General features: G+C 44.8%; 1 protein-coding gene across 2 annotated transcripts in view; it reads left to right on the top strand.

Annotated features, from left to right (window-relative positions):
• The window catches only part of STAU1 (staufen double-stranded RNA binding protein 1), a 1,155,286-nt gene that overhangs the window by 875,577 nt on the left and 256,634 nt on the right, over positions 1 to 23,075 (top strand). The gene's annotated exons all lie outside the window — the stretch shown is intronic.

Here is a 23,075-nt window from a genome sequence, read left to right as displayed (position 1 = left end):
GACATCACTTACACATTGATTGTATAGAACAGCTATGTTGTGCTACTGTGATCCATGCACGAACATTCTAGTGTTTTAGGTACCTAGGGATAGTGCTGTTGCCGCACTAGAATTATTCGGTCCATCTGTAAAGAATAGTTATGTTTTTGTTACTTTGAACAATTCAAGACCGTTTAGGGGATTAATCATTATTGTAATCACCTTTGTGCCTAGAGTCAAACCTGTTTATGCCTTGTAATTCCAAACACACGAGATAGGAACCTCGCAGATGCTCATTCAAGCATGGGAATAGGTTTATTATCATGCGTAGCGAACATCCACCGGCAGATTGCATGCTGCCTTTTTGGACGCCCGCGCGGCTTCCGACTCATTCACTTACCTGCATTTGTCTCACTCAATACAACTAACATCTTTTCCCTAGTCTTCAGAGTAGATATTGCGTGGGCCCTGTGCCCAAGCCATAGCAATTCCACTGACCCATTACACTGGCATTGATACTACAAGATGACCTCCATGGTCCCGGCTCCTGGGTTACCATGGTGAACGTATAAGCAAGCTGCCAGGCCGCGCACCTGGTTTGACAATTGACAGTTCACATACCGAGGGACAATCGCCACCCGGGTAAGAATTATCATTCCCGGTACCCATCACTGGTCGTCACACATGGGCAGCACCGCTGGCCTAGTCCTGTGCCACATGCCGCACCATTACCATCGGCCGCAGGGCTGCACACCGGGCTTTGTTAATGATGCTGTTCATGTACCAAGGGAAACCATCGCCCCTAGTAAAGTTTTTTACTCTGTAGGCACTTATTTCACGTGGACAGCACCATGTGGCTGAGTCGTGTAATACATGCCATATTACTAACGCATCGGTCCAACGGTCCGTTTAGCATATGCGGTTTACCGTCACGGTTGCCATCACTGGACACCCGGTGTGGTTAGTTTAGTACACCTAGAAGACACTGGGGGAATAGGCCCTCCTTTTTAATTTTTCAGCGAGCAGGTTCACATGCACTGCTGGCCATGCCAAGCCCAACAGAAGTGGAAACCTCGACACACGGGTCACATTGATAAGGTATTTGACCCGCATCGGTCCTTTTCGAGAGCGCATAAACTCTCGTGTGCCTCTCCTTACCAGATAATATCGAATTCCAAGTGTGTCAGATATTTCCAACACACTGATGCGAATTCGCATCATACGTGCAATATTTCCCATGCACAGTAAGTTCCCTTTTGGGACCATCAGAAGTAATGACCGAGCATAGACACTCCTTTTCTTTTTCTCTGGATACAGACTGCCTTTTAGTGTATGGTCTTTGTTTTTCTAGATCACAGGATACCTCATGTCCGAGTATGCCTCACAATTCCCCATTATGATGAAGGCCGATGTTGTTACAGCACTTTACTCCTGCTGCAAGGCCGAAACACAGATGTGTCGACAATTCATTACCATACAGTGCTCATTATGCAACACTGTTGATCACGCCGATTAATTTGGCATTTTCAAAAATACTGCATTCTAGACAAGGCTAAGGGGCTTTTTTTAGCCAGGATTAAATTCTTTATGAATACATTAGTTTGTTTTAGTATTGCTGGTTGTTTTTCTATGTAGGAAATGTATGCTTTCCATTTACCTGAATCACTTTTTTTGATTTAATGTTTCATTATTTGTTGGTCAAGATGATGATGATGATTATAATAAAATACTGGGTCATCATGACTCACCATGATCAGTTCTTTGATTTATAGATGTATGTTTCCGCCTGGAGAGATCTGGGAATAGCCAAGTGCCACTTATAGATTTAGTTGTATTGAATGACTCCATTTCTAAAAATGACTTTTTTGCTGACTAGCTTTTCACATGACTACATTTACCTGGGGATATTTTCACATAGGACCAGTAACTACTGATTAGACACACTGCTACCAATGTTGATTTACATTTTTTGAATATTGTGATAAAAAATACACCTGTTACTCAACCATTACAAAAAATGCATGTAACAGTTTACAAAAGATGAATTAATGTGTATAAAGACAATGTACAAAATGAAATCTTTAAAAACCACCAAACGCAAACCCCTGTGGCCTCAACACATACCGCATGCATGCATGCATACATACTCGCACACTTACCATAAGCATATCACATGGAATAAGTGACGATGTGCAAAAAAATATGATTTTATAAATACATGAAAAATAAACAGGCCACCGAATAGTGTGGCCAAGGCACCTGAATATCCTAATGCATGTGCCTTCATTAATTGTTGCTTTACATGTTCTGCAATAAAATTACGACCATTGGGGTGTACAGTGGTAAATGAGAGCCAAAATACTGAAACATTTCTCAAAAGGAAAGCTTTGTCGAGGTTCGGCTATCAGAGTATGATTTTACCTACCCAGCCTTCCTCAGGGCAAATCCAGATCCACCAAAATGGGGAAAATGCGAGTCTACAGAAAAAATGAAACCACATTAAATGCCTAGCCTGTCTTTTATGCTGAAATCTACAATCTAGACACAATAAAATATGTTTGATGACCTGAACAATTGGAATACAAATCAGATGCAGAGCTACATTCCCAAATCTCTTGGTCAAAGGTGCTCAATGCTGAAACGCTGCCTCCTGCGGCAACCACAAGAAAAAAGCTATAGCACCCATCAAGGGGTTGACCAAATTCCCATTAAGTATGGTTGACCCGTAATCTGTTCCCAAAATATTAACCAAGGCAACATACCTGAAAAATTACATGGACAACCACCTATAACATGGTAACGGACATCTCAGGGCGACATCTAAAATGGTCTCAAGGTGACATCTGAAAGATACAATAAAGTCGCTAGTTCATTTTAGACACAAGAATAAGTTCACGACAATCGCAACAATCTGGCAATTCACGCATTGCGTCCGGAACTGATGCAGTAACTTAATGGTGCAGAGCCCCAACCCGGAACTAGCAACAATCTTGCTAGTCACAAGTTGTATTCCTAACAAGTGCAATCACTCCATAATTCAAAAGGCCAGTGACCACAATTTTCCTGAACTAACCTTGTATGAAAGGAAAAACAGGACATAGGCCTGCCTTATCAAGCATTTCTTTAACATCAAGCCTCTGTTGTTTCCTGCCCAATGCTAAAGAGGCTCTAGCGTAAAGCTACTTTGGAAGCCATATCTGCGTGCGTATATACACATTGCAACAAAACAACTAGACCGTTAAGCCGTGCCTCAGCACAAGTCCTCTGTAGTGCCCGAGCAGATGAACAAACTGGGTGTGGTGGAAAGCTACTGGAGGAGCCATATTTGTATGTTATACTCATGGCATAAAGTATCAGAAGCGTTGAAGAAGCACTAGCTCACATTTGGGCCTCATATTGGATGCCCATGGGAAATTATTAGTGGATACCGACAGATCCAAAGATCTCATTTTCAGACGCCATGAAATTATTTGTGCAGGAAGAAAAACAAACACCTAACGATGTAACTGAATGATAAGAATCAAATAAAGGGACAACCGTCACTGGCATATTTGTAACCAATCCAGTGATACCATTCTCACAGACACCATACATTTTGGTATATGCAAGGAGCGAAAAGGCATGTGGACAGTTTAGTTGTGGGGTTGGGAGGAACTAAACCAAGATATATTACTGAATGTGCTGTGCCCATGTTGTTGGGATTAATTCAGTATAGCGGACCATTATACGTCCTCATTGAGACCTAATTGGTGGGTGCACAGTCTGCAAATCCAGTTTTGCTCCAGTCTAAACAGCCTGTTTGCCATAGAACAATCTGTCTGATCTGACGTGAGCTTCTCTATCACCATCCAACATAAATCCCTGTCATTGTAGCTCTGGGCAATATAATATTGAACAAGGGGAGCTGATATTGTCTTATTCCGGATTCTACTCTGATGTTCATTGATCCGGATAGGAACGTTTGTTGTAGTCATACATCATTAAGTGCCCATGTTCACTGTTATATATCAGTATATTACGTTTCTAGTGTTACAATTCGAGAATTGGTTAATGTTCCACTGAAAATCACCATGGATGAATGTGGTGTCTTGAATGGTGAACTTGCATGCGCTGCAAGTGCCACATGGGTGATGTCCCCTCTATAGTCAAACTCCAATCAGCTTCTAAAGTGTTTTGTTCCAAATGGTTATTGACTCTGAAAGTGGAGAATGGACCAACTTGTCCTTTTATGTTCTTACTTCTCCGAACAGCAAACAAGGAATACTCTGAAGTGTAGCCTGTACTGGTAACCAAATTGCAGCACTTTTTTTTGTTTGCATTACATTTGTATTTATTTTAAGGGAAGAAAGCATACACAAATTAAAAGCATCTTGCACCATTCAAAATAATAGAATGAGTTATACACAACACTAAAGGTTGCAGTGATATAATCGAACCATATAAAGGACCATATATATTGGATCAAACCACCACTTCTAGTGAGGAGGGCAAAGGCCAAACCCCGTCTCCCCTGACCTACCCCAAAAAAACACAGGGAAATATCTTGACAACATGAACAAGTGCGTTTCCAAAGAGGTATCGGTTGTTGCGCTCACAGATGTTAAGGCGCAGGGGTTACAGATTGACAAAAGATTTACCATCAAAAAGAATTGTTCTATATCCATAATTATACAAATGGGCCATAAACAATTAAACCATCGCGAAGGCCACCATGCTCTGGGGCCAGTTGTGAACCATGAGGAAGTCATTATGTTGCACAATGTCAAAGAATGGGCGCCAGGTCTCCAGGTAAATGGACATTTCCCTCTTATTAGCATCAATTTTGTCAATCGCTATAGAAAATGGTTCCCTACTCTACCATTCACAGGTATCCGGGGATGTGTTTCCATTCCAGTTATGTGCATGTATTATCCTGGCTGCCACTAAGAGATGTGAGATGAGCACTTCTACCAGAGAGCTTAAATACCCCTTCCTGGAACACATTACCCAACAGGATAGTTAAGGGATCCATAGGCAGATCCACTACTGTGATGCTTTTAATGTGGGGCAATATTTCCTTCTAGTATTGCTGGATTAGGTGACAAGACCACCAAACATGATTGAAGGAGCCCACCATCTGCCCACATCGCCAGCAGGTGGGTGGGATGGTGAGGTGAATGTGATGGAAGATTGTCAGGTGAGTTACCACAGAGATGGACGTTTGTAACTATGTTCCCTCAAGTGAACACAGCTGGATGACTCTAGTCCACACATTATACCATGTTAAATAATCTATTTCCCTATCAACAGTGTATTGGGGGCATATTATTGTGAAACAAAAGTGAGTGTTTTAACCAGATGAATCCCCAAATATTTCAGCAAATCCAGACTCCATTGAAAGTGAAATAGTAATCTCAAATACTTGCCCACTCTCTCCGGCTCTGTTATATCCAATATGTGTGATTTAGAATAATGTATTTTAAGTCCAGAGACCTGGCAAAACAATTCTAAGGTAGAGACTAGCTGTTGTAGCCATATGGCTGAATTATGCATAAAATATAAAAGGTAATCTGCATAAAGGGCTTTTTTGTGGTGGACCGGACATATCTTTATACCTTCTATAAGATTATTGGTTCTAACCCATAATGCTATTGGCTCCATGACCATAGTGAAGACAAGTGGGTGGTAAGAGGCATCCTTGATGGGTGCCCCTGGTTAAGGGAACGTATCAGATAAGTGACCATTCATTTTTATCCTTGTCGTAGGGTGTACATAGTTCGCCTAAACCCATTTCAACAAATCTGGCCCAAAGCTATTGAACACCTTCCTAGCGGTCAAAGGCTTTCTCAGCATCCACCGAAAATACAGCCAGGGAGGTATCACGCATCCGTGCCCAGTCTGATATTGAATATAATCATGCGTCCATTGACTAAAACCCGATTGATCGACATGGATTAATGATGGCAAGATGGAAGACAGTCCATCCGCTAAAACCTTAGAGTAAATCCTGGCATCATAGTTAATCACCACAATGGGCCTGTACGAGATGCATAAAGATGCATCTTTCCCTGGTTTCAATAGTACGGATATGGTGGATTCACCCATGGATGGAGTAACTGCACCCACCTCCAGGAAGCTGTTACATAAAGTGCCTAGATGCGCAACCAATAAAGCAGCAAAGTGCTTCCCAAAGCGGCAAAGAAGCCATCCGGGCCTGTCGCTTTATTCACAGCCAAGCCCCTAATCACCCGCAAAACGTCCTCAGTAGGGATCGGGGTATCCAGCTTCTCACAGTCTCTCAGAGATTTGAGGGAGTGCAGCTTCTTGTAAAAAGGTATGTTGGACATACGAATCGAGACTCTCCACCTGCAATAAATCTCCATAAAATTGGGAAAGAATCTGGAGCTTGCCTGCCACTGAGGTATCGGCTATGCAGCATTCCTGAATGAGTGAATTGTATTACTTGTTTGGTGGGCTTTCAATTTATAGACTGAGACGTGAGCCCTTATTAGAAGTACTACAATACTGTTTAGTTTGGACCAGTTGATATGAAATTTTCAAAGCCAAAGCTCGTTCAATTCTGCTCTTGCTGCCTGTAGCTGTCTAAATACCCCTCTAGAACCACGTTGTTTATATAAAGTTTCCAAAATACAAATTCTTCCCTCAATATCTGTTTAATGAGCAAGGATAGCCTTCTTTTTGTGTGTAGCCTGGTTAATTAATTCACCCCTAATGGTGGGCTTAAAGACCTCAGGACTGTTGTAAAAGACATCCCTACCGTACAGTTCTCTTCGAAGAATTTGGATATCCAGGTCGAGATGGCAGCATGGAAGTTTGGATCTCGAAAAAGGGAGTCATTGGTCTGCCACTTACATGGTTTGTGCGGCTGTTCGGGATCCCAGGAGATCCACATACTGACTGGAGAATGGTCCGAGACTGATGCTAAATCAGTCGTTGACTTCAGGACTTGTGTCAAGAGGAAATGTGAGAGTAAAAAATAATCTAGTATGGAATATGAACGGTATACATGTGAGAAAAAGGAGTAATCCCTCCATGTAGAGTGATGGTGTCGCCACAGATCTTTTAAGTGCAGGTCCTCCATTGTGTTAGTTGGAGGGGGAGCTGCCCAGTCCAACCGCTGAACTACCCTGGAATCTATCCAGGTCCTCATCGAGTCGCATTCCAGTTGAAGGTCTTCCCAGCTTTTTCCAAAATAATACCAATATAGCCACCTTTAGGGTCACGAAGTACCCTTAACTTGTAAAAGGCCACTGGCCTGGCTATCAAAATTGCCACCCCTGCTTTCTTGTCTGCCATCAAGGCAAATAATTGGTGGGGGAACCAGGCGGATATCAACCTCTGCCAGTCTTGTCTACGGTGTGTCTCTTGGAGTAAAGCGATATTTGCTCCGGGTTCCTGTCAGTTTGGTCAATAGACTGCGTCTTTTCATGGGGGAGTTTGAGTCTCTCAGCATTCAGGGAGATGAATTTAAGCACCATCGTGGCAAAAAATGGTTTCTTCCCAGGACTCTGGTTTAATGGACACCACTACCATAAAACTGGCAAGAGAATGATAGGTAAATCATGGCGGGCTCCATCAGATCTCTTGTAGAGCCACTGAGGAGACCTGTTTAACCCACTCAACTCTCGAAACCTCAACCAATAATGAAATTGCTCACCCCTTGATTGTCCGGCCAAAAATGAGCCCTTAAATAACAATATACAAAAAACATATAACAAGATATCGTAGTCCCAAAAAATGGGACCATCAGGTACCACAACCTGTAAAGGAGTGCATGCACCTAGTGCATCCGCAGCCTAACCAGCTAAAAATTAAAAATAACATTCAATAAACGGTTAACCTGCCTAAACCGTATCTGCAGAATCCAGTGGACCAGAAAACTTTGAAACACCAGAAGTGAAAACAAAAGTTCCCAAAGGAACCCACAATTATCAAATGGTCAAAGCATCTTTTGCTTCATGTGTGTTCCGCAGAGTCCATGCTCCTGTCGCAGTGGTAAAGTGAAGGCCCCCGTAAATGCCGTTGTCTGTTGCGTCTGCATTGAACCACCATCCAGTCCTGTAGCTGATCCGGTTCCTCCACCTCTTCCGGGAGCCGAATCCGAGTCTGGGATTTTCCGAGTGGTCACTGCTTCCCTAAGTGTGGAAAATTGATGTTTCGTACCGTCGATGGACAAAATAATCATGGAAGGGGAACCCCCATTGTTCTGCAACCAGCCAGTCAAAGATGTGACTTGCCGACACTTAAAGATGGTTGAGGGGGACAGATCTTGAAATAATTGAATTGCGGAACACCTGAATCTGAAGTGTTGCTGGGCCCTACCTTTCTGTAAAATGAGCTCTTTTGATTTTAAGAAGTGGAGCCTAGTTGGGACATCTGGAACCAGCCCCTTACACTGCTAGAAATTAGAAAATACTCTGGTGTGGTTCTGGGAGGCTCAGATGTGGCTATGACGCTGGACAGAACACACAAAAATGGAGCCCTCGCATAATCATCAAGCTCTAGGTCGGTCACCGTAGTGGGTATCCCTCGAATTCTCACATTGGTCCGCCATGATCTGTTTTCTGTGTCCTCCAACTTGTCTTCCAGCAAGTGGAATTTAGTTTCCATAACCTGGAACTTTTGCTCCAGGTCCCCCCTGACTGGGACTGCTCATAAATATAGCACTCTAGCTCCGATATGCCTTGGTTATTAGCCTGAGAGGCATGACTCTGTTCCGTGATGGACTTCATTTCTTGCATGGAAGACAGCATATCTTGCTGAAGGGAAAGCAGTAAAGGTTAGATGCCCCTTTTTGGTAGCAGGGTAGTCATCATCATGTCCCAGTCTAGGCTCGGGCTGAGGCAGTTAGCCGACCGGTGTCCCTTTCGAGGACTGAAGCATAGTCTTAATTGAGGAGGATCATGTAATATTTTTAACTTTGGCTGGACTCCTCATCGATCGCTGTGCAGGATGCACCAAGAGGGGGCGGTTCGGAATACCACTTGGGGGACAGGTGAGGTGACAGACGATCACAAAATGGCTGGCTCCAAACAAGGCAATGCAGGAAACTGATAACCTCCAACCTCTCAAGGATGTGCTCACGCTGAGCGCACTACTTGCAGCGCATAGCGGAAGTTAGAAGGAAGTGGTCCCAGTCTGCCCCTAAAGACAATGGAAGAGAAGGAAAGCAGCAGGGCCCCCCTCATTGAAGAACTTGCACATGGTGACCGCCTGAAGAAGATGGGTAAATCCTTGGCCTGACGTGGGGTCCGGCAGTCTGCACGCTGCTGTAGATGGAGCTGAGCTCGCATGTTCTAAACGGATGAATGAGGCGGGAGGGAGGGCTCATGAGGTCAGAGGAACCAACTTCAGGATCTCGCTATATGGGCCTGCTGCCCCAGATGGTACATGTAGGCAGACATGAAGCTGGGAGGCAGAAGCGCCAGCAACCCAAAAACAATCTGGTTCAGCTAAGGCCCCTACTTGGCTGCCTCCAATGCCAACTCCACGGCTCTCTGTGGCAAATAGATGCCGGCGGTCGGAATGCAAGCGAGGACCCCCAGGGCTGCATAGGAAACAAACGGAAGGATGGAGTGTGCACCACAGATTTGGCAGAGATGCGTAGCCCTCACGATCACAGCAGAGCGAGCCTCAGCAGCTGGCGTGGTGGCTATCTTTGAATCGGGCTCCCTTACAGGCGAAGAGATAACTGAACCGTAAAAGTTCACTGCAACAGCAGTTCCATAGTAAACTAGTGCGGCAGGATGCTCACAGGTGATTCAGGAAACTCTGGTGGGCTCATTCTTCAAATAGCGAAGACAGGAATTACTTCATTTTGCCACTGTGCTGTGGAACACTGGAGATTCGTGTCTCAATCTGGCTCGAGTCAGGCCACGCCCTCCACATTCCAGTACTTTTTAATACATTTTTTGACATAAGGAGTTTGCTTGGAAAAGGTTATCACAAAGACCAATTTGTTGTCCAAACAAGCTGCCTGCCTGGGTGAGAGCAGTGTGTCCCGATGAGATATCCGAGCCATTTTGGCTGCAAGTTTCTGTGGGTAGCCCCTTTGGGAGAGCCGGTCCACCAACTCTTGGGCCTTGTGTTTGAAATTCTAGACAAAGATACAGTTGAGTCTGATGCGTAAAAACTGACTAAAGGGAAAGTTGTCCCGTAGGGCCTTCGGATGATGACTAGAGTACTGCAACAAGGTGATTTGTCCGTTTCCTTCCTATATAAAGTGGTATTAGTTTGCCCTTGTCGGTGTCTGATAGAAAGATCCAGAAAGTTGTCTCAGTGCCTTCCCAGATGAAGAAAATATTGATGTATCTCTTCCAAGAAGAGAGACACTCGAGCTATGGATTATTGGCATATACAAAGTTGTCCACAAATTTGGACATGTAAATATTTGCCAGGCTCGGGAGGAAAGCTGCCCCCATCGCAGTGACTTTTTTCTGTAAATCCAGGTCAGAGCCAAAGGCAAATAAATAATTGCATAATGTTCTCTGGAACAGATTCACTTTAAAATCAGTGGGACCATTGTGAGGAGCAGGCCTAGTGTCCTGTTTGTTTCTGACAATTCCATCACCTCCAACTGAGTAATGTTGGTATATAAAGCCGAGTTGTCCTGAGTGACCAATTATTTTCAGGTTTAAAAGTAATGCACTCGAGTTTGTTAATAGCTGCCATGGTGTCTTTCAGAAAAAACTCTAGTTTCAGAAGCTAGAGGCTGGAGGAAGGCATCACTATTTTGCCCACTTGGTTAAATTAACTGACCCCACTGGGGGCGCTAGAGAGTCCCGCCAAGATGGACACGAGCCTGTGAGCACCTTGGCATTATCCTGTTATTATCCTAATGTTCCCAGACTAGCCCGATCCCCGAGACCTGTTGCTGCGTTAGACAACACCATTGTCCATATTTGTGCAAAATCCAGTGCCTGGCGGGGCCCGAGACTGGAAGATGCAGACTACATTGCCTGAGATCCCTAGGTGCAGCGGCCTTGGCGCAGCAGAGGATACCGCCTGCAGTCCATCTCGGAACGAGCAGGACGCCGCAGAGGTGCACAGCATGGCAGTCCAGCGGCGAGTGCACCTGGGCAGCAGTGAATCCTATTGGGCCAGTGAGTGCAAATTCGTCCCCAGGACAGGGCCGCCTGGAGGCGTCCCGGCTTGGATGGGCGATTGGAGGTGCCTGGGCGAACACTGCCCCGTTCTCTAGGCAGAACTACCTGGAGGCATTTCGACCGTGACTAGTGGTCGGCGGTAGCCCAGTTGGACGACACACAGGCTGTCTGGTAGCTCCTGGCCCGGCACTGTACGGTGCCGAGGGGGCGCAGGGACCACCAACTCCACGTGGAAAGGAGAAGACAGAGCGGCAGAGTGCCAGGGCGGGGGCAGGATTGAGGCCCCGACTGCCGAGCGAGAAGGAGGCCCCAACCCGGCGGAGGATACACTGGATACGGACCCGGCAGGAACTGAAAAATGGTCCAGGAAGGCTGGGGTAGAGTCCCGATGTAGACTGCAGATCTGGACTATGTCAACACTGCACATGAGTGACTGGCACAAAGAACACGCAAACAAACAAATCTGATCCCCCGCGGACGGGTGAAGCAGAGAATCTTACCCACGCAGGAGATTTAGAGCACTGGGAAACTACCTGGAGAGGGAAAGTGAACCATGGCTGCTTCATCATAGATGAGGGTCCAGATGAGGTGAACGCGGGGAGGAAAGGGCTCATCAAGGAGGCGCAGGGCGCAAGAGGCTAGACGGGCCTAATTACAGAAGGACACTATTGCACAATAAAGTGCCCTGAGAGCGCCACCACAGAGGAAGAAGCCATAGGGGGCTGCCACTCCCATCTTCCCTCCCTGAGAAGGAGGCAATAACCGTAGTTTATTATTATTTGTTTATTATTTGTAATGCGCCGGAATACCCTAGGGTAACAGGGTGCAGCAGATACAGGAATATGCGAAGCTTAGTTACAGAAAATAAAATATATAAAAGGCATAAGCACAATAATGATGAAGGTAAGCAGGAATATATACATATATACAGTTGAACAGTTGTGTGTCAAGTATGTCCAAGTGACAAGAGGGAGAGGCGGAACCTGGCTCAGTATGTTTATACCACGGCTGTCTTCAGCCAAGACGTCATCTTGGAACGGAAGTTTTGGTAGGGTAGGTCCATTCTGAGAGTGGGTGGTAGGGAGTTCCACAGTTTAGCCGCTTTCACTGGGAAGCTGTTACCTCCTATGGCGGAGCGTTTGTAGATAGGGACGGAGAGGCAGTCTCTATATGCTGTCCTTGTTGGTCTCAAGGATGTCAGTCTGTGAAATGTGTTGATCAGGTAGATGGGGGCCGCGTTATTGAGGGACTTGTGGGTGAGTGAGGCAGTTTTTGGGGAGATTTTGTCTATGATTGGGGTCCAGTTGTTCTGCTGGCTGTGTGCTGTGATGTGCTCTCTTCTTGAGATGCCCAGGGCCGCTCTGAGTGCATTGTTCTGGAGGGTTTGGAACTTGCTAGTAGTGGCCTTAGAGAACCCAAGATAGAGGGCATTACAGTAGTCTAAGCGGGATAGTATGAGGGCTCTGGCCAGGGTAAGGCAGCTGGTGTCGGATAGAAAAGGTTTGGCTGTACGGATCAATTTACATGTGTAAGCCGTGGAGGAGGCTAGTGAGTTCACCTGTCTGTTAAAGGTGAAGTTGGAGTCCCGGTAGAAGCCCAATGTTTTGACCTTGTGTCCCACTCTGATCGTATTGCCATCAATTATGAAGAATGAGTAATCTGGGCTTAGTTTCTTTAGGCTGGCAGTGGTACCTAGGGTGATGAGTTCAGTTTTATCATCATTCAGGCATAGACCGTGGGTAGCCATCCATGCCTGGATGATGATGTAGACCCTATTCACCAAGTCCAAATCCTTTCCATAATCTCCAGAAAGCGGAAGGAGGATCTGGGTGTATCATCTGCATAGTTAGTGTAGGTGATACCGAGATGATCCAGATCATCGAAAAGGGGCTTCGTAAATATGTTATACAGTTAGGGGAGACACAGGAGCCCTGGGGTACGCCACAGGTGATGGGTATGGGGTCTGCAGCATAGTTGCTAGTGCTGAGATGTTAGTAATGTTAGCTAGGCAGTTGTAGTCGGCCACCCAGTCAAGTATTCTGCCCTTGTCATGGGTGGGTTTAAGGGTTCTTTGAGTAAATCCTAATTCGGTGAGGGTGTTGAGCGTAGTGATGGCAGCTTGGTCTTCGGGGTCGTTGAAACCCATGTTGAAGTCTCCAAGGGTGAGCAACTGTGTGGCGTTTTTTAGGTTAGTGGATAGGATAGTGTTAAGATCCTCATCGAATGGGCCTGGAGGGCGATAAATCACATGGATGTTAAGGGTTTGGGTATTGGTAATGGGAGTTTTGGCTGAGAGTAGTTCGCAAGAAAGGACACTGAAGGTGGTAGCTGCTCTTATTGGAAGGCTACATTTATGAATGATGGCAACACCGCCGCCTCTAGAGTTAGGTCGGTCTTGTCTCAGGATGGTGTAATTATCAGGGACAGCTAACATGAGCATGGGGCCTGCTGCCGGATGGAGCCAGGTCTCTGTGATAGCAAGGAGGTCCAGGTCTTCATTGGTGATTAGGTCAGCAATTTCAGTTGCGTGAGCTACTAATGATCTAGCGTTGATTAGAGCTCCCTTGATTTGGGGGCTCACTATGGGTGTAGTGGTGGTAGAGGCCGACAATTTCTGTGTGGGTTTAGTGCTTCTCTGGTTGGTGGGATGAGGTGGATATTTGGTATGGTGGTTCAGAGATAGTTTAGGTGTGTGGTTGTTGGGGCTGGTGGGAGTGGAGCTGGGTCTCTTAGTGGTGGGCATGGAGCGGGCGAGTGGCTCGTAGATTTTGGCTAATCTAGCTCTGCGTCTTGTGTTCCTGTCTATAGTGGGGCAAGGGATGCTAGTCGGTAGCGCTGGAGGTGCCATTATCATTAGCGGTGAGCTGTTGGAGGAAATGGAGCTCACCCAAGGGGGGACCGTGGGGCAACTGTCGAATGTGAGAGGGTGGAAGAGCCTAGGTGCGCGAAGACTGCCCCAGGCACACGTGGGTACCGAGGTGGCGCACGGCCTGCGACTGGAGACCCTGTGGCCAGGCAGGCCCCACGACAGACTCATCTGATTTCGCCAGACCACATTGGTTGCGGATGGGGAGGGGAGGGGAGATGAGGGAGTTGGTGTTGCAGGGAGTTATAAGGCAGGCTGTACACTCTGGTCAACTATTACGGCCGAACCAAGACAAAGTAGAGATGCTAGACTGGATTGAGCAGCAGCTCGGGAAACTCCTGCTTGGGCAGATCATCTGGGCTGGGGACTTCAAGGCGGTCATGGATCCGGACTGGTATCGCACAGGGAATACTCACTGCTCGGTACCCAAAGGGACTGGTAAACTACAGGGCATGTGCCTAACATTGGACATTGGGGATGTCCCTTGGCTCGAGATTCGAGGAACACGACATGCACACACCACTCTTCGGCCCATGAGGCAGCGTCCCGGTTAGATTTCTTTCTGATCTTGCATACACTGATGGAGCGGGTCACGGGGATAACAGTCCTTGCCCGCACGTCGTCAAACCATGCTCCGGTGCTGATGACCGCTGAGTTACTGGGTCGGGAGAAGGGGATGCCGCCCTAGATTTTTAAGAGTGAGGGTCTCGCTGACACATTGTTCCGGGAGGGCCTGACTGAGGCAATACACGTTTTTCGAAATTAATGTCGGATCAGTGAGTTCTGCTGTGACCTTTATGGTAGTTTCAAATGTGTAATAAGGGGAGAGTGTATATCAAGGGAATCCGGGGTGTTATGCCAAATTGGAAGGGAATTGACCATTAACGAAAACTGTATACAGGCGCTAAAATCTATGACACCCACACCATCACACTCCGAACAAGCAGATATTTTGAGATACTTATGCGAATTTGATGAGTTAGCGCAAAAGGAGGCCAAATTCATATGGGGGAGGATAGCGATACGGCAATATGGGGAGAGGCAGGACATTGGCGAGAGCAGCCAAACTCGATAACCTCAAAGGTCGAGTTTTGCCCATAGCAGATGACTATGGGGTCGATAAATTCACAGATACAGAGCTAGTTCATGAGTTTTACTGATCCTACAGTCAGTTATATTCGTTCCAAGCCCAACCTTCCCAACAGGAGTTAGTCTTCTGGAACATGTAGCCTTAAACTGGCACACAGATGGGGAGAGAGTGTGGCTGGGTCATCAGCTGACTCTGGAGGTGTTAAACACTATTAAATCCCTCCCGTCAGGGAAATCCCCGGGACCAGGTGGGTTCACGGTAGTTTTATAAACGCTACACTGCCAAGCTTAGTCCCTACCTATTACACATGTACCAACAGAGCCTGAGGGATGGTCAACTGCCCGAGTCCTTGAGGGAGGCACTGGTGGTGGTGATATTACTTAAACCGGACAAACCCCAAAACGTTTGTTCCTCCTATCGGCCAATCTCCCACATTAACCTAGACAACAACATTTTAGCCAAAATACTGGCCTCCCTACTAGCACCCCTTATGCAAACAACGGTGAGAGCAGATCAATCCGGTTTTATGCCAGGGCGCTCCACCTCGTATGGGTCAAGGAGACTGTTCGGGTTGATCTCGGCGGTGCGGCATGAGGGCCCAATAGTGGCTGCCCTGCCAGACGCCACTAAGGCGTTTGACTCTGTGGAGTGGCCATTTCGGTTCACAATACTACGCCAGATGGGACTGGGGGAACAATTCATAGCTATGGTCTTGCTACTATACACACAACCTGCTGCTAAGGTGATCATGAATGGTCAACTTTCACCAGGTATACCATTGGGGAGGGGCACTCGGCAGTGGTGTCCTTTCACCTCTGATATTCGCCCTGGCAATAGAGCCACTGGCAGAGAAAAAAATGGAATCTCATCTGCCCCCTGGGGTTTAATTGTACAACCACCGGGTGGTGATCTCCTTATATGCAGAAGATATGGTGCTATTCATCAATGACCCTAGAAGCAATCTCGACCCGATCATGCAGGATGTCCAGCGGTTCTGGGACCTCTCGGGCCTGAAAGTGAACACCACGAAATCAGTCCTGTTCCCTCTAACGAACAAGGTGGTACAATACCTGGATGGGTGGGGGTTTCAATGGCACATGGTTCAGACTAGTTACCTTGGGATCAACAGAGCAAGGGACAAAGATGTTGTATACAAAAATAATTATCAGAGGACACTGAAGCAGGCCAGGCTAATAATGGATAGATGGAGGAACCTGCCTTTCAAACACTATGGTAGAATCTCAGTGGTTAAAATGGCACTGCTTCCCAGGTTTCTATGTTTTTCCTAATGCCCCAATAGCGGTACCCGGAGAATACTTTTGCGAACTGAAATCGGTGATAGTACAAATTATATGGGCAGGTAAACAGGCCAGAATCTACTGATATAAGCTGGTGGCGCCCATACCCAAGGGGGGTCTCGCACAAGCAGGGTTTCTCCTCTACTGATTCAGGTAGTAAGGGGATAGAAGGCACGCAGAGGTGGAAAGAGCAATTGCTGCACTGTCACTTTTGCAATCTATTATCACAGCAACTAGTAGACCATCTCACGCATACAACATGGTAGATGTTACGTGCAGGGCATTGACCCGTATAGAAAATAAGTCCAAAGGGATTTTTTATATTCCCCTAAACTGCGAGCTTTGTTACTATGATGAGACGACTGAGGGTGACTTGTTACGGTGACCTCTTCCCGAATGGGTCATTTGTAACACCTGAAGGAATTGAAAGATAAAGGCGAACTCCCATCTCTGGAAGTATTTCAATATTACAGACTGAGGGTGGCCTTACGACGGCTGTTCCCTACATTCCCCAGGCAGCCACAGGCTACACCAATACTAGATAAAATACTTCAGGGTGACCACGGAAACCGTGATCTCAACAATGTATGCCATGAGCCTTACTCTAAAGGAGGAGACCAAAGCCTACCCCCGGAAGAAATAGGAACTGTCTTTGGAACAGGAGATCACAGAGGAGGTATGGAGGTATTGCTGCGAGGGGACGAGGAAGGGGGCTATTAATGCAAGATTCAAACTGATCAATTTCAAATACCTACATCAATTTTATTACACACCGTTCCAACTCAAGGGTTTCCTGCCAGGCGCTTCAGGCAGATGCGAAAAATGTGACAACACATCAGCTGAATTCTTACATATCGCATGGGACGGTCATCCCACACAGTTGTTTTGGGAACGAGTATTTGAGATAATCAGTGGCATAATGGAGGGGACATAGAACCAGACCCATTGATGGCGTTGCTAGGGTGTTCCAAAATGATTCCCAAGGGCACGAGGAACTGATAAAACTGATCCTTTCCAAACGACTGGTTGCAATGATGTGGGGAAGGAGGCATAGTCCCAAGGTGGAGTAATGGAGAGCTGACATTCTATATTGCAATGGCATGGAAAACTGGTATGGCTCCCTAACCCGCACTTAACCTGGTAATAAAGGAATGTGGGACCCATATATACAACTCATTTTTGGTGTTGAAGGGATGTTTGGGTGCCCGGCAGAAACCTGGTCCTGGTGTGAGAATACATTTTGGGGAAAAGTTCTTTCATTGCCGAGGGGTACTCCGATAGCTTGTATTCGATATGAGCTTGGCCTGATCTCAATTAACGCGAAGGTGATGTGGAACATGTTATCATTATATGGCAAAGTATTGGGAGCTGATGAATTGCCTCAATATAGGATTCTCCAAGATGATAATGGAACCACTAAAGTTTCTATATTGCAAATGTGGAAACACTTTTGCAAGAATACTCTTAACCAGCTTCAAACTGATCATGATACACTCCTTCAGAACCCGAATGCTGTAAAAAAAAAAAAAAACTGTGGGAACAAGATTGGTGTGAAAACCAAGATCAAAGAGCATCACATAGATGTATGAAGGAAAATGTGTCAGAGGAAAGGGCTTATAATACCTTGCCAAAATATCTTCAAACATTTCCCTCCTTTAAAAAAAGAGCATTCTACTTCAAATTTCGTTTAAATATGTATAAAACTAAAGCTATAAAGGATATACACCAACGGTAAAGATTTCTGTGAGGAGTGTAGATTTTGTAAAAAAAAAAGAAAGAAACGCTGAAACATCTAGTGCTCTTTTGTGTAAATCTAAGAACGGCTTACTTGGGTCAGGAAATCAGTAAAAGACCCAATTTAGATGGAGAAGACTGGTGGAACTTGTTTAGTGAGGGTACAGACTTTAAATTAATATTCGCGTTAACATTCTTTCTTGAGAAACTTGAATTACAACTGTTACAGGCTGCGATAACTGTGTGAAGGGTATTCTCTCCATTTTATCCTTTTAGATAGATCTATGTCTTATGTGTGGTTTTTGAGATATGAGGGTTTTGTTTTGATGTTTTGGTGTCTAAATTATGTTGCCATTAGTAACTGATGTTCAACGACAGAGCTAGAAATGTATTCTTTCTTTCCTTGTTTTAATTCTTTTTTCTTGTTTTTTTTTTTAAAGTTTGTAATGAACTATATAAAAAAAATTAAAAAAAAAAAATATATATATAATACTTCATTGAGCGCACACAAGACGCAGGTGGGGATCAGACATAACCCTTGCAAGACTGAAGGTACAAAGGTAAAATGAAACACTGTGTGTTTCCAGTAAGAGCGGAGCAGATCGGACTCTGAGGGAAGAGAGGCAAAAACTGGCAGCAGGATGCACGTGATACTCAAAATCTGTGATTAGGAATGTAATTTCAATGAACGAGCTGTAATGTACCTAGGGGTGGGAAATATTGGTTTTGGTTGCTGTTGGCAGGGAAACAATGGGTCCCCCTGGGGGAGTTACTAAGGTTCTTATGGATTTTGGGTAGGGCATATATAACTGGACAGTGACGGTCCCTTGTAGTCAAAAACATTGCCTCATTTGTTGTGAAGAACCCTGCATCAATGCCATTGGTGCATAATTCCTGGATATTTTCCATCAGTATATCATTGGTGTCCGAGTTGATCTCGACGGTGTTCCATATTATCAACTCCTGTTTTGAAGGACAATGCCCCCACCCTTATCAGCCAGTTTAATCACAAGACGCTTGTTGTGGGATCTTTCTTTTAGGGCAAGATGTTACGGACCACTCATGTTTTGGAGCATACCTGCATTTTTCTGTTGCTAAAAATAGATCGAACATGGTTTTGAGATCTTTACCAACGATTTGGGAGTGGGGGGGTGAGGGGTCTCGTTATCTGCCGGAGTGAAGCTCGATTGCGATCTGAAACTGGTAATGTGTCTGGAGGCAAACCCCTCCACAACAAAGAGGCTAGAGGGTAATTTTTAGAGCAGACGCAAATGATCAACCCCTCTTTAGGTTACTAACCTTTACAATCAACAGCAATGCCCTTGGATCTGAGTCGTTTCAAAGGAGAACGGGTCACTTATTCTAGTGAATTCTGTTTCATTAGATCCTAAACCAATATTGGACGAACTCTAATACTTCAACTAGTCTTCTAATCCGTTTAAAAACCATATTTTATTGGTTTTTGATTTTGTTAAAAACAGTAAAACTCATAAGGGACAGCCACAATACTTAAGCACGTCTATAATTGATAGTGTTTCGTGCTGTACGATATACTACAAAACATTGCACATGCTAATCATCCACTAAAAGGACTCATTGTCACCCATTCATACTACACAAACAAACCCAACATGTTTCATTCCTTCATGTCTAGTTATACTTTTGGGAAATTATGGGAATTTCATCAGGGGCTAACTGTCTCCTTTTTCAATTAGCAGCACTTTCTGGATTTTTCACTTCTTTTATTCATGAAACGGCCCAAAACCCTGCCACTGAAGAAAGCCTCAAGTCCAACCGTTCTAATAAACGTCCTCTGCTCCAATTCTGTGGTATTCAAAGATGTTTTGTTTAGGCACAAGCTGAGGCTCTTTGCCTGAACGCTCATCTGAGCCATTGACGCCGATTAAAAATCGGCAGTTCCACCATGGGTAATTCCTCCTCTGGTGCTCAATTGACCTTAATTCTCGTCGCCCGAACCTGATGATGGTTGTTGTCCGTACGGTCGTCCCGGCCTAAAAAAGTACGGTTGTTAAGAGTCCCGTCCACTAGCCTGGTCATTGGAAGAGCTACTAGTGTTGGAAAAGGTAACCCATTTTTTTTATACTGTTTGTTTGAATTACCATAAAACGTAGGTGGCCTGTTATCTGGTAATAGAAATGGATAAACTTGTTTTTTTTTAAATTGCTAATGTCCTTTTTGAGTTTGTTGATTTTCTTTTGTAAATTAAAGTTTCTTTTAATTTATCAACTTCCTTATTTAATGCATCTAATTTGGCTCTGGAATCCATAACCAAAGTGTTTGTCAAAAAACTTAGTTCATATGTATCCAGCTACTGCTTAATCTTTTCTGACAGTCTGGATGCTGTATTGATGCTGTGTGACATTCAGTCCCTGCTACACTTGGTAGCAATCTGACTGAACCCCAGCTTGTCTTAAGCCACATATGAAAGTAACCAAAAATCCTATTTGTATAGAGCTAGGGTGATATAAAAGTAGGTGCCCAGGAGTTGCAATTTTAAGGATTCTTCCAGTTGGGTGCAGCTGCAAGATGCAACCTCTTTTGATGAAAAAATGCAAGACACATCGATGCAGACCTTCTCAGGACACTTCACGGGTTGGAGAACGGAGCTTTCCAGCAACGGTCTCCGCACACAGGTGACGACAGGCGTCCTTTCAGTCACAGAAGCTGCTCCAGGACAGGATCCCTTGATGCTGGGATGCTGACATTCGGGGACAGGGAGACTTGTGGCACAAGTTGGCGACCACCGAAGTTCTGGCTGGAACGACGGCACTTCTGCCATGCTAACCCACATGAGTCGCTCAGTCTAGGGGCACTTCTGAAGGGCAGGAGCCTCACGAATGCATCAAGACTAGTTGGTCCCACTAGTCCAAGGGCTGAAGCAGAGATCGGCAGTCAAACAGGGCTTCACAGTGCTGGAAAACAGGAAAGGATGCTGAGCCTTTTCAGGAGCCGTCTTTCGGATCTTCAGCATGCTGTTCTTCTTTGTGGGATTCTTTGCTCCAAGGATGATCTGAAGAAATGGCTGCAGAGATCCAGTTCTTATCCAAAATCCGAGCTGTACGCAAGTACAAGCCCACCAATGGTAAGGACCTGCACCATTCAAACAGCCAGTGGTCCAATCAGGCACAGTTATTGGTTTTACATTTGCCCCACACCTGACTTTTTGGCACCACAGATGTGGAGCGGGACTAGACGGTCATGCCACCTTCCTGGGCCAAACACACACAAAGGCATCACCAGCCAGCAAAAGCAGCAGCTTTTCTGGGCAAGTGCATGAACGTGTAAGGGATTTCCTGGCAAGTCAGGGAGAAGGCCAATCAACAATTAGGCAAAGAAGCAACTGAAAACTTCATGGCACGGCCATTTTAGGGCATTAGCTACATTTAGTAGCCATACGCGGTAAATTCGAATGTGCACACTAAAAATAATGCAACAATTGTAAAATGTATCTGCTGCCACCAGCTAGTCTTTAGGCATACATACAAGTAACCAAAAATCACATGTACAAAAAGCTATGGTGATACAAAAGTATCACCATTGCACTGCAAGGTGCTGTGTGCACGGTTAAAAAGTACAAGAATCCAAAAGGGAAATAGTTTCCCAGTACTGATAGTCTGAAGGACTGATCAGTTTCCCCATAACAATGAGCAAAAGGCAAGGGAAGTAAAGCTGAAGGCTTTACTTCCCTTCAGAAAGTCAGAACAGGTTTTAAAATTGAGCAAAAAGAACGGGGGCTCATAGGAACTATGGAGGGAAAGTTGCAAAAAGAGAAATCTTTCATAACAATTGCACACTACCTATGAGAAAAATTGTAAATTAACTACTGAATGTATAGCTCTGTGCCCGATTCTATGGAAACATCGAATTATATATCAGTGTAAGAGCCCAGATCCTCTGTCTTTTGTAGTTTGGCTAAGAGATGTAATAGGTTGGCCCAATGCGTAGAGCGGACTTCACAGGCAGAGAAGTTTTAGATGTGGCTGTGACTAATTTTTCTCCATTTGGAATTATTTCCTGTTATCTTTCAATTATCCCTCCGATGTAATGCCAACTTAATGACTGTAAATAATAATTTTGATCTGTTACTTTACTTGTATTATGGGAAAATATCTGGATCAAATAAGTTTCTGGGGTTTCTGTAACAGCACCAAAGTTATTACAGAGTAAGGGGTAGTTGAAGTTAAGTTGCTGATTAGTTATTCTTTTTTTATGCATACAATGTATTAATTGCAAAATTATTTAGGGTAATTTAAAATCGGTACTTGCACGGTAACGCACACATTACTTTTCCGTGTAGATTACTTTACATGTACATTACTTTACACTGCATGCTTCGTATTTACATGTTACTTTATTTAAAAGTGCTTATGAAATTGTTTTCCCATTTACATTTCAAATTGCCATATCTATTTTACTGCGATAGCATGAAGACATAAGTAACCCCCAAATACATGTAGGGGCAGGTTAAACCTACCTAACATTGTGTTACGTTTTCTAAGCCCTCACCACAAGATACTTGAAAACTATGCCTAACAGTTATAAAACTAAACGGGCCAATGTATTGTGGAGATCCGTATCACTCATACTATTTCCTTGTATCAAGAAAGCCTTACATTGTTGAAATAAACTTTGTAATCTTTCCCAAATTCTAAGAGGGCAGAGAGTTGTCCATTTTTGGAGGGCTATGAACATTCCTTTGGTGGATTAGAACACTTTTTGAGAACAAGCTCACCCAATATTTCCAATTTATAGTTTAATAGGGCATGGGACTGTGCCTTCAAATGTTTGTACTTTGCCAACAAAGTACGTTGTGCTCAAGCAATTATATGTTACTTTTGAAACACACACATTTAAATTTCCATCTGCTAATCAACTTTCTGCCAAGTGAGGAACTGAGACCATAGTGCTAGCACATTATAAATTCATTGCTTGCATTGATTTGTTTGGGTTATAATTTATTGTATAATCAGAATAACATGCAT

This window comes from Ambystoma mexicanum, chromosome 3p (genome assembly GCF_040938575.1).
Source record: "Ambystoma mexicanum isolate Mex_15411 chromosome 3p, UKY_AmexF1_1, whole genome shotgun sequence".
NCBI classification, from domain to species: domain Eukaryota; kingdom Metazoa; phylum Chordata; class Amphibia; order Caudata; family Ambystomatidae; genus Ambystoma; species Ambystoma mexicanum.
Note: the sequence above shows the minus strand (reverse complement) of the source record. Positions and strands in the feature narration are given on the sequence as shown.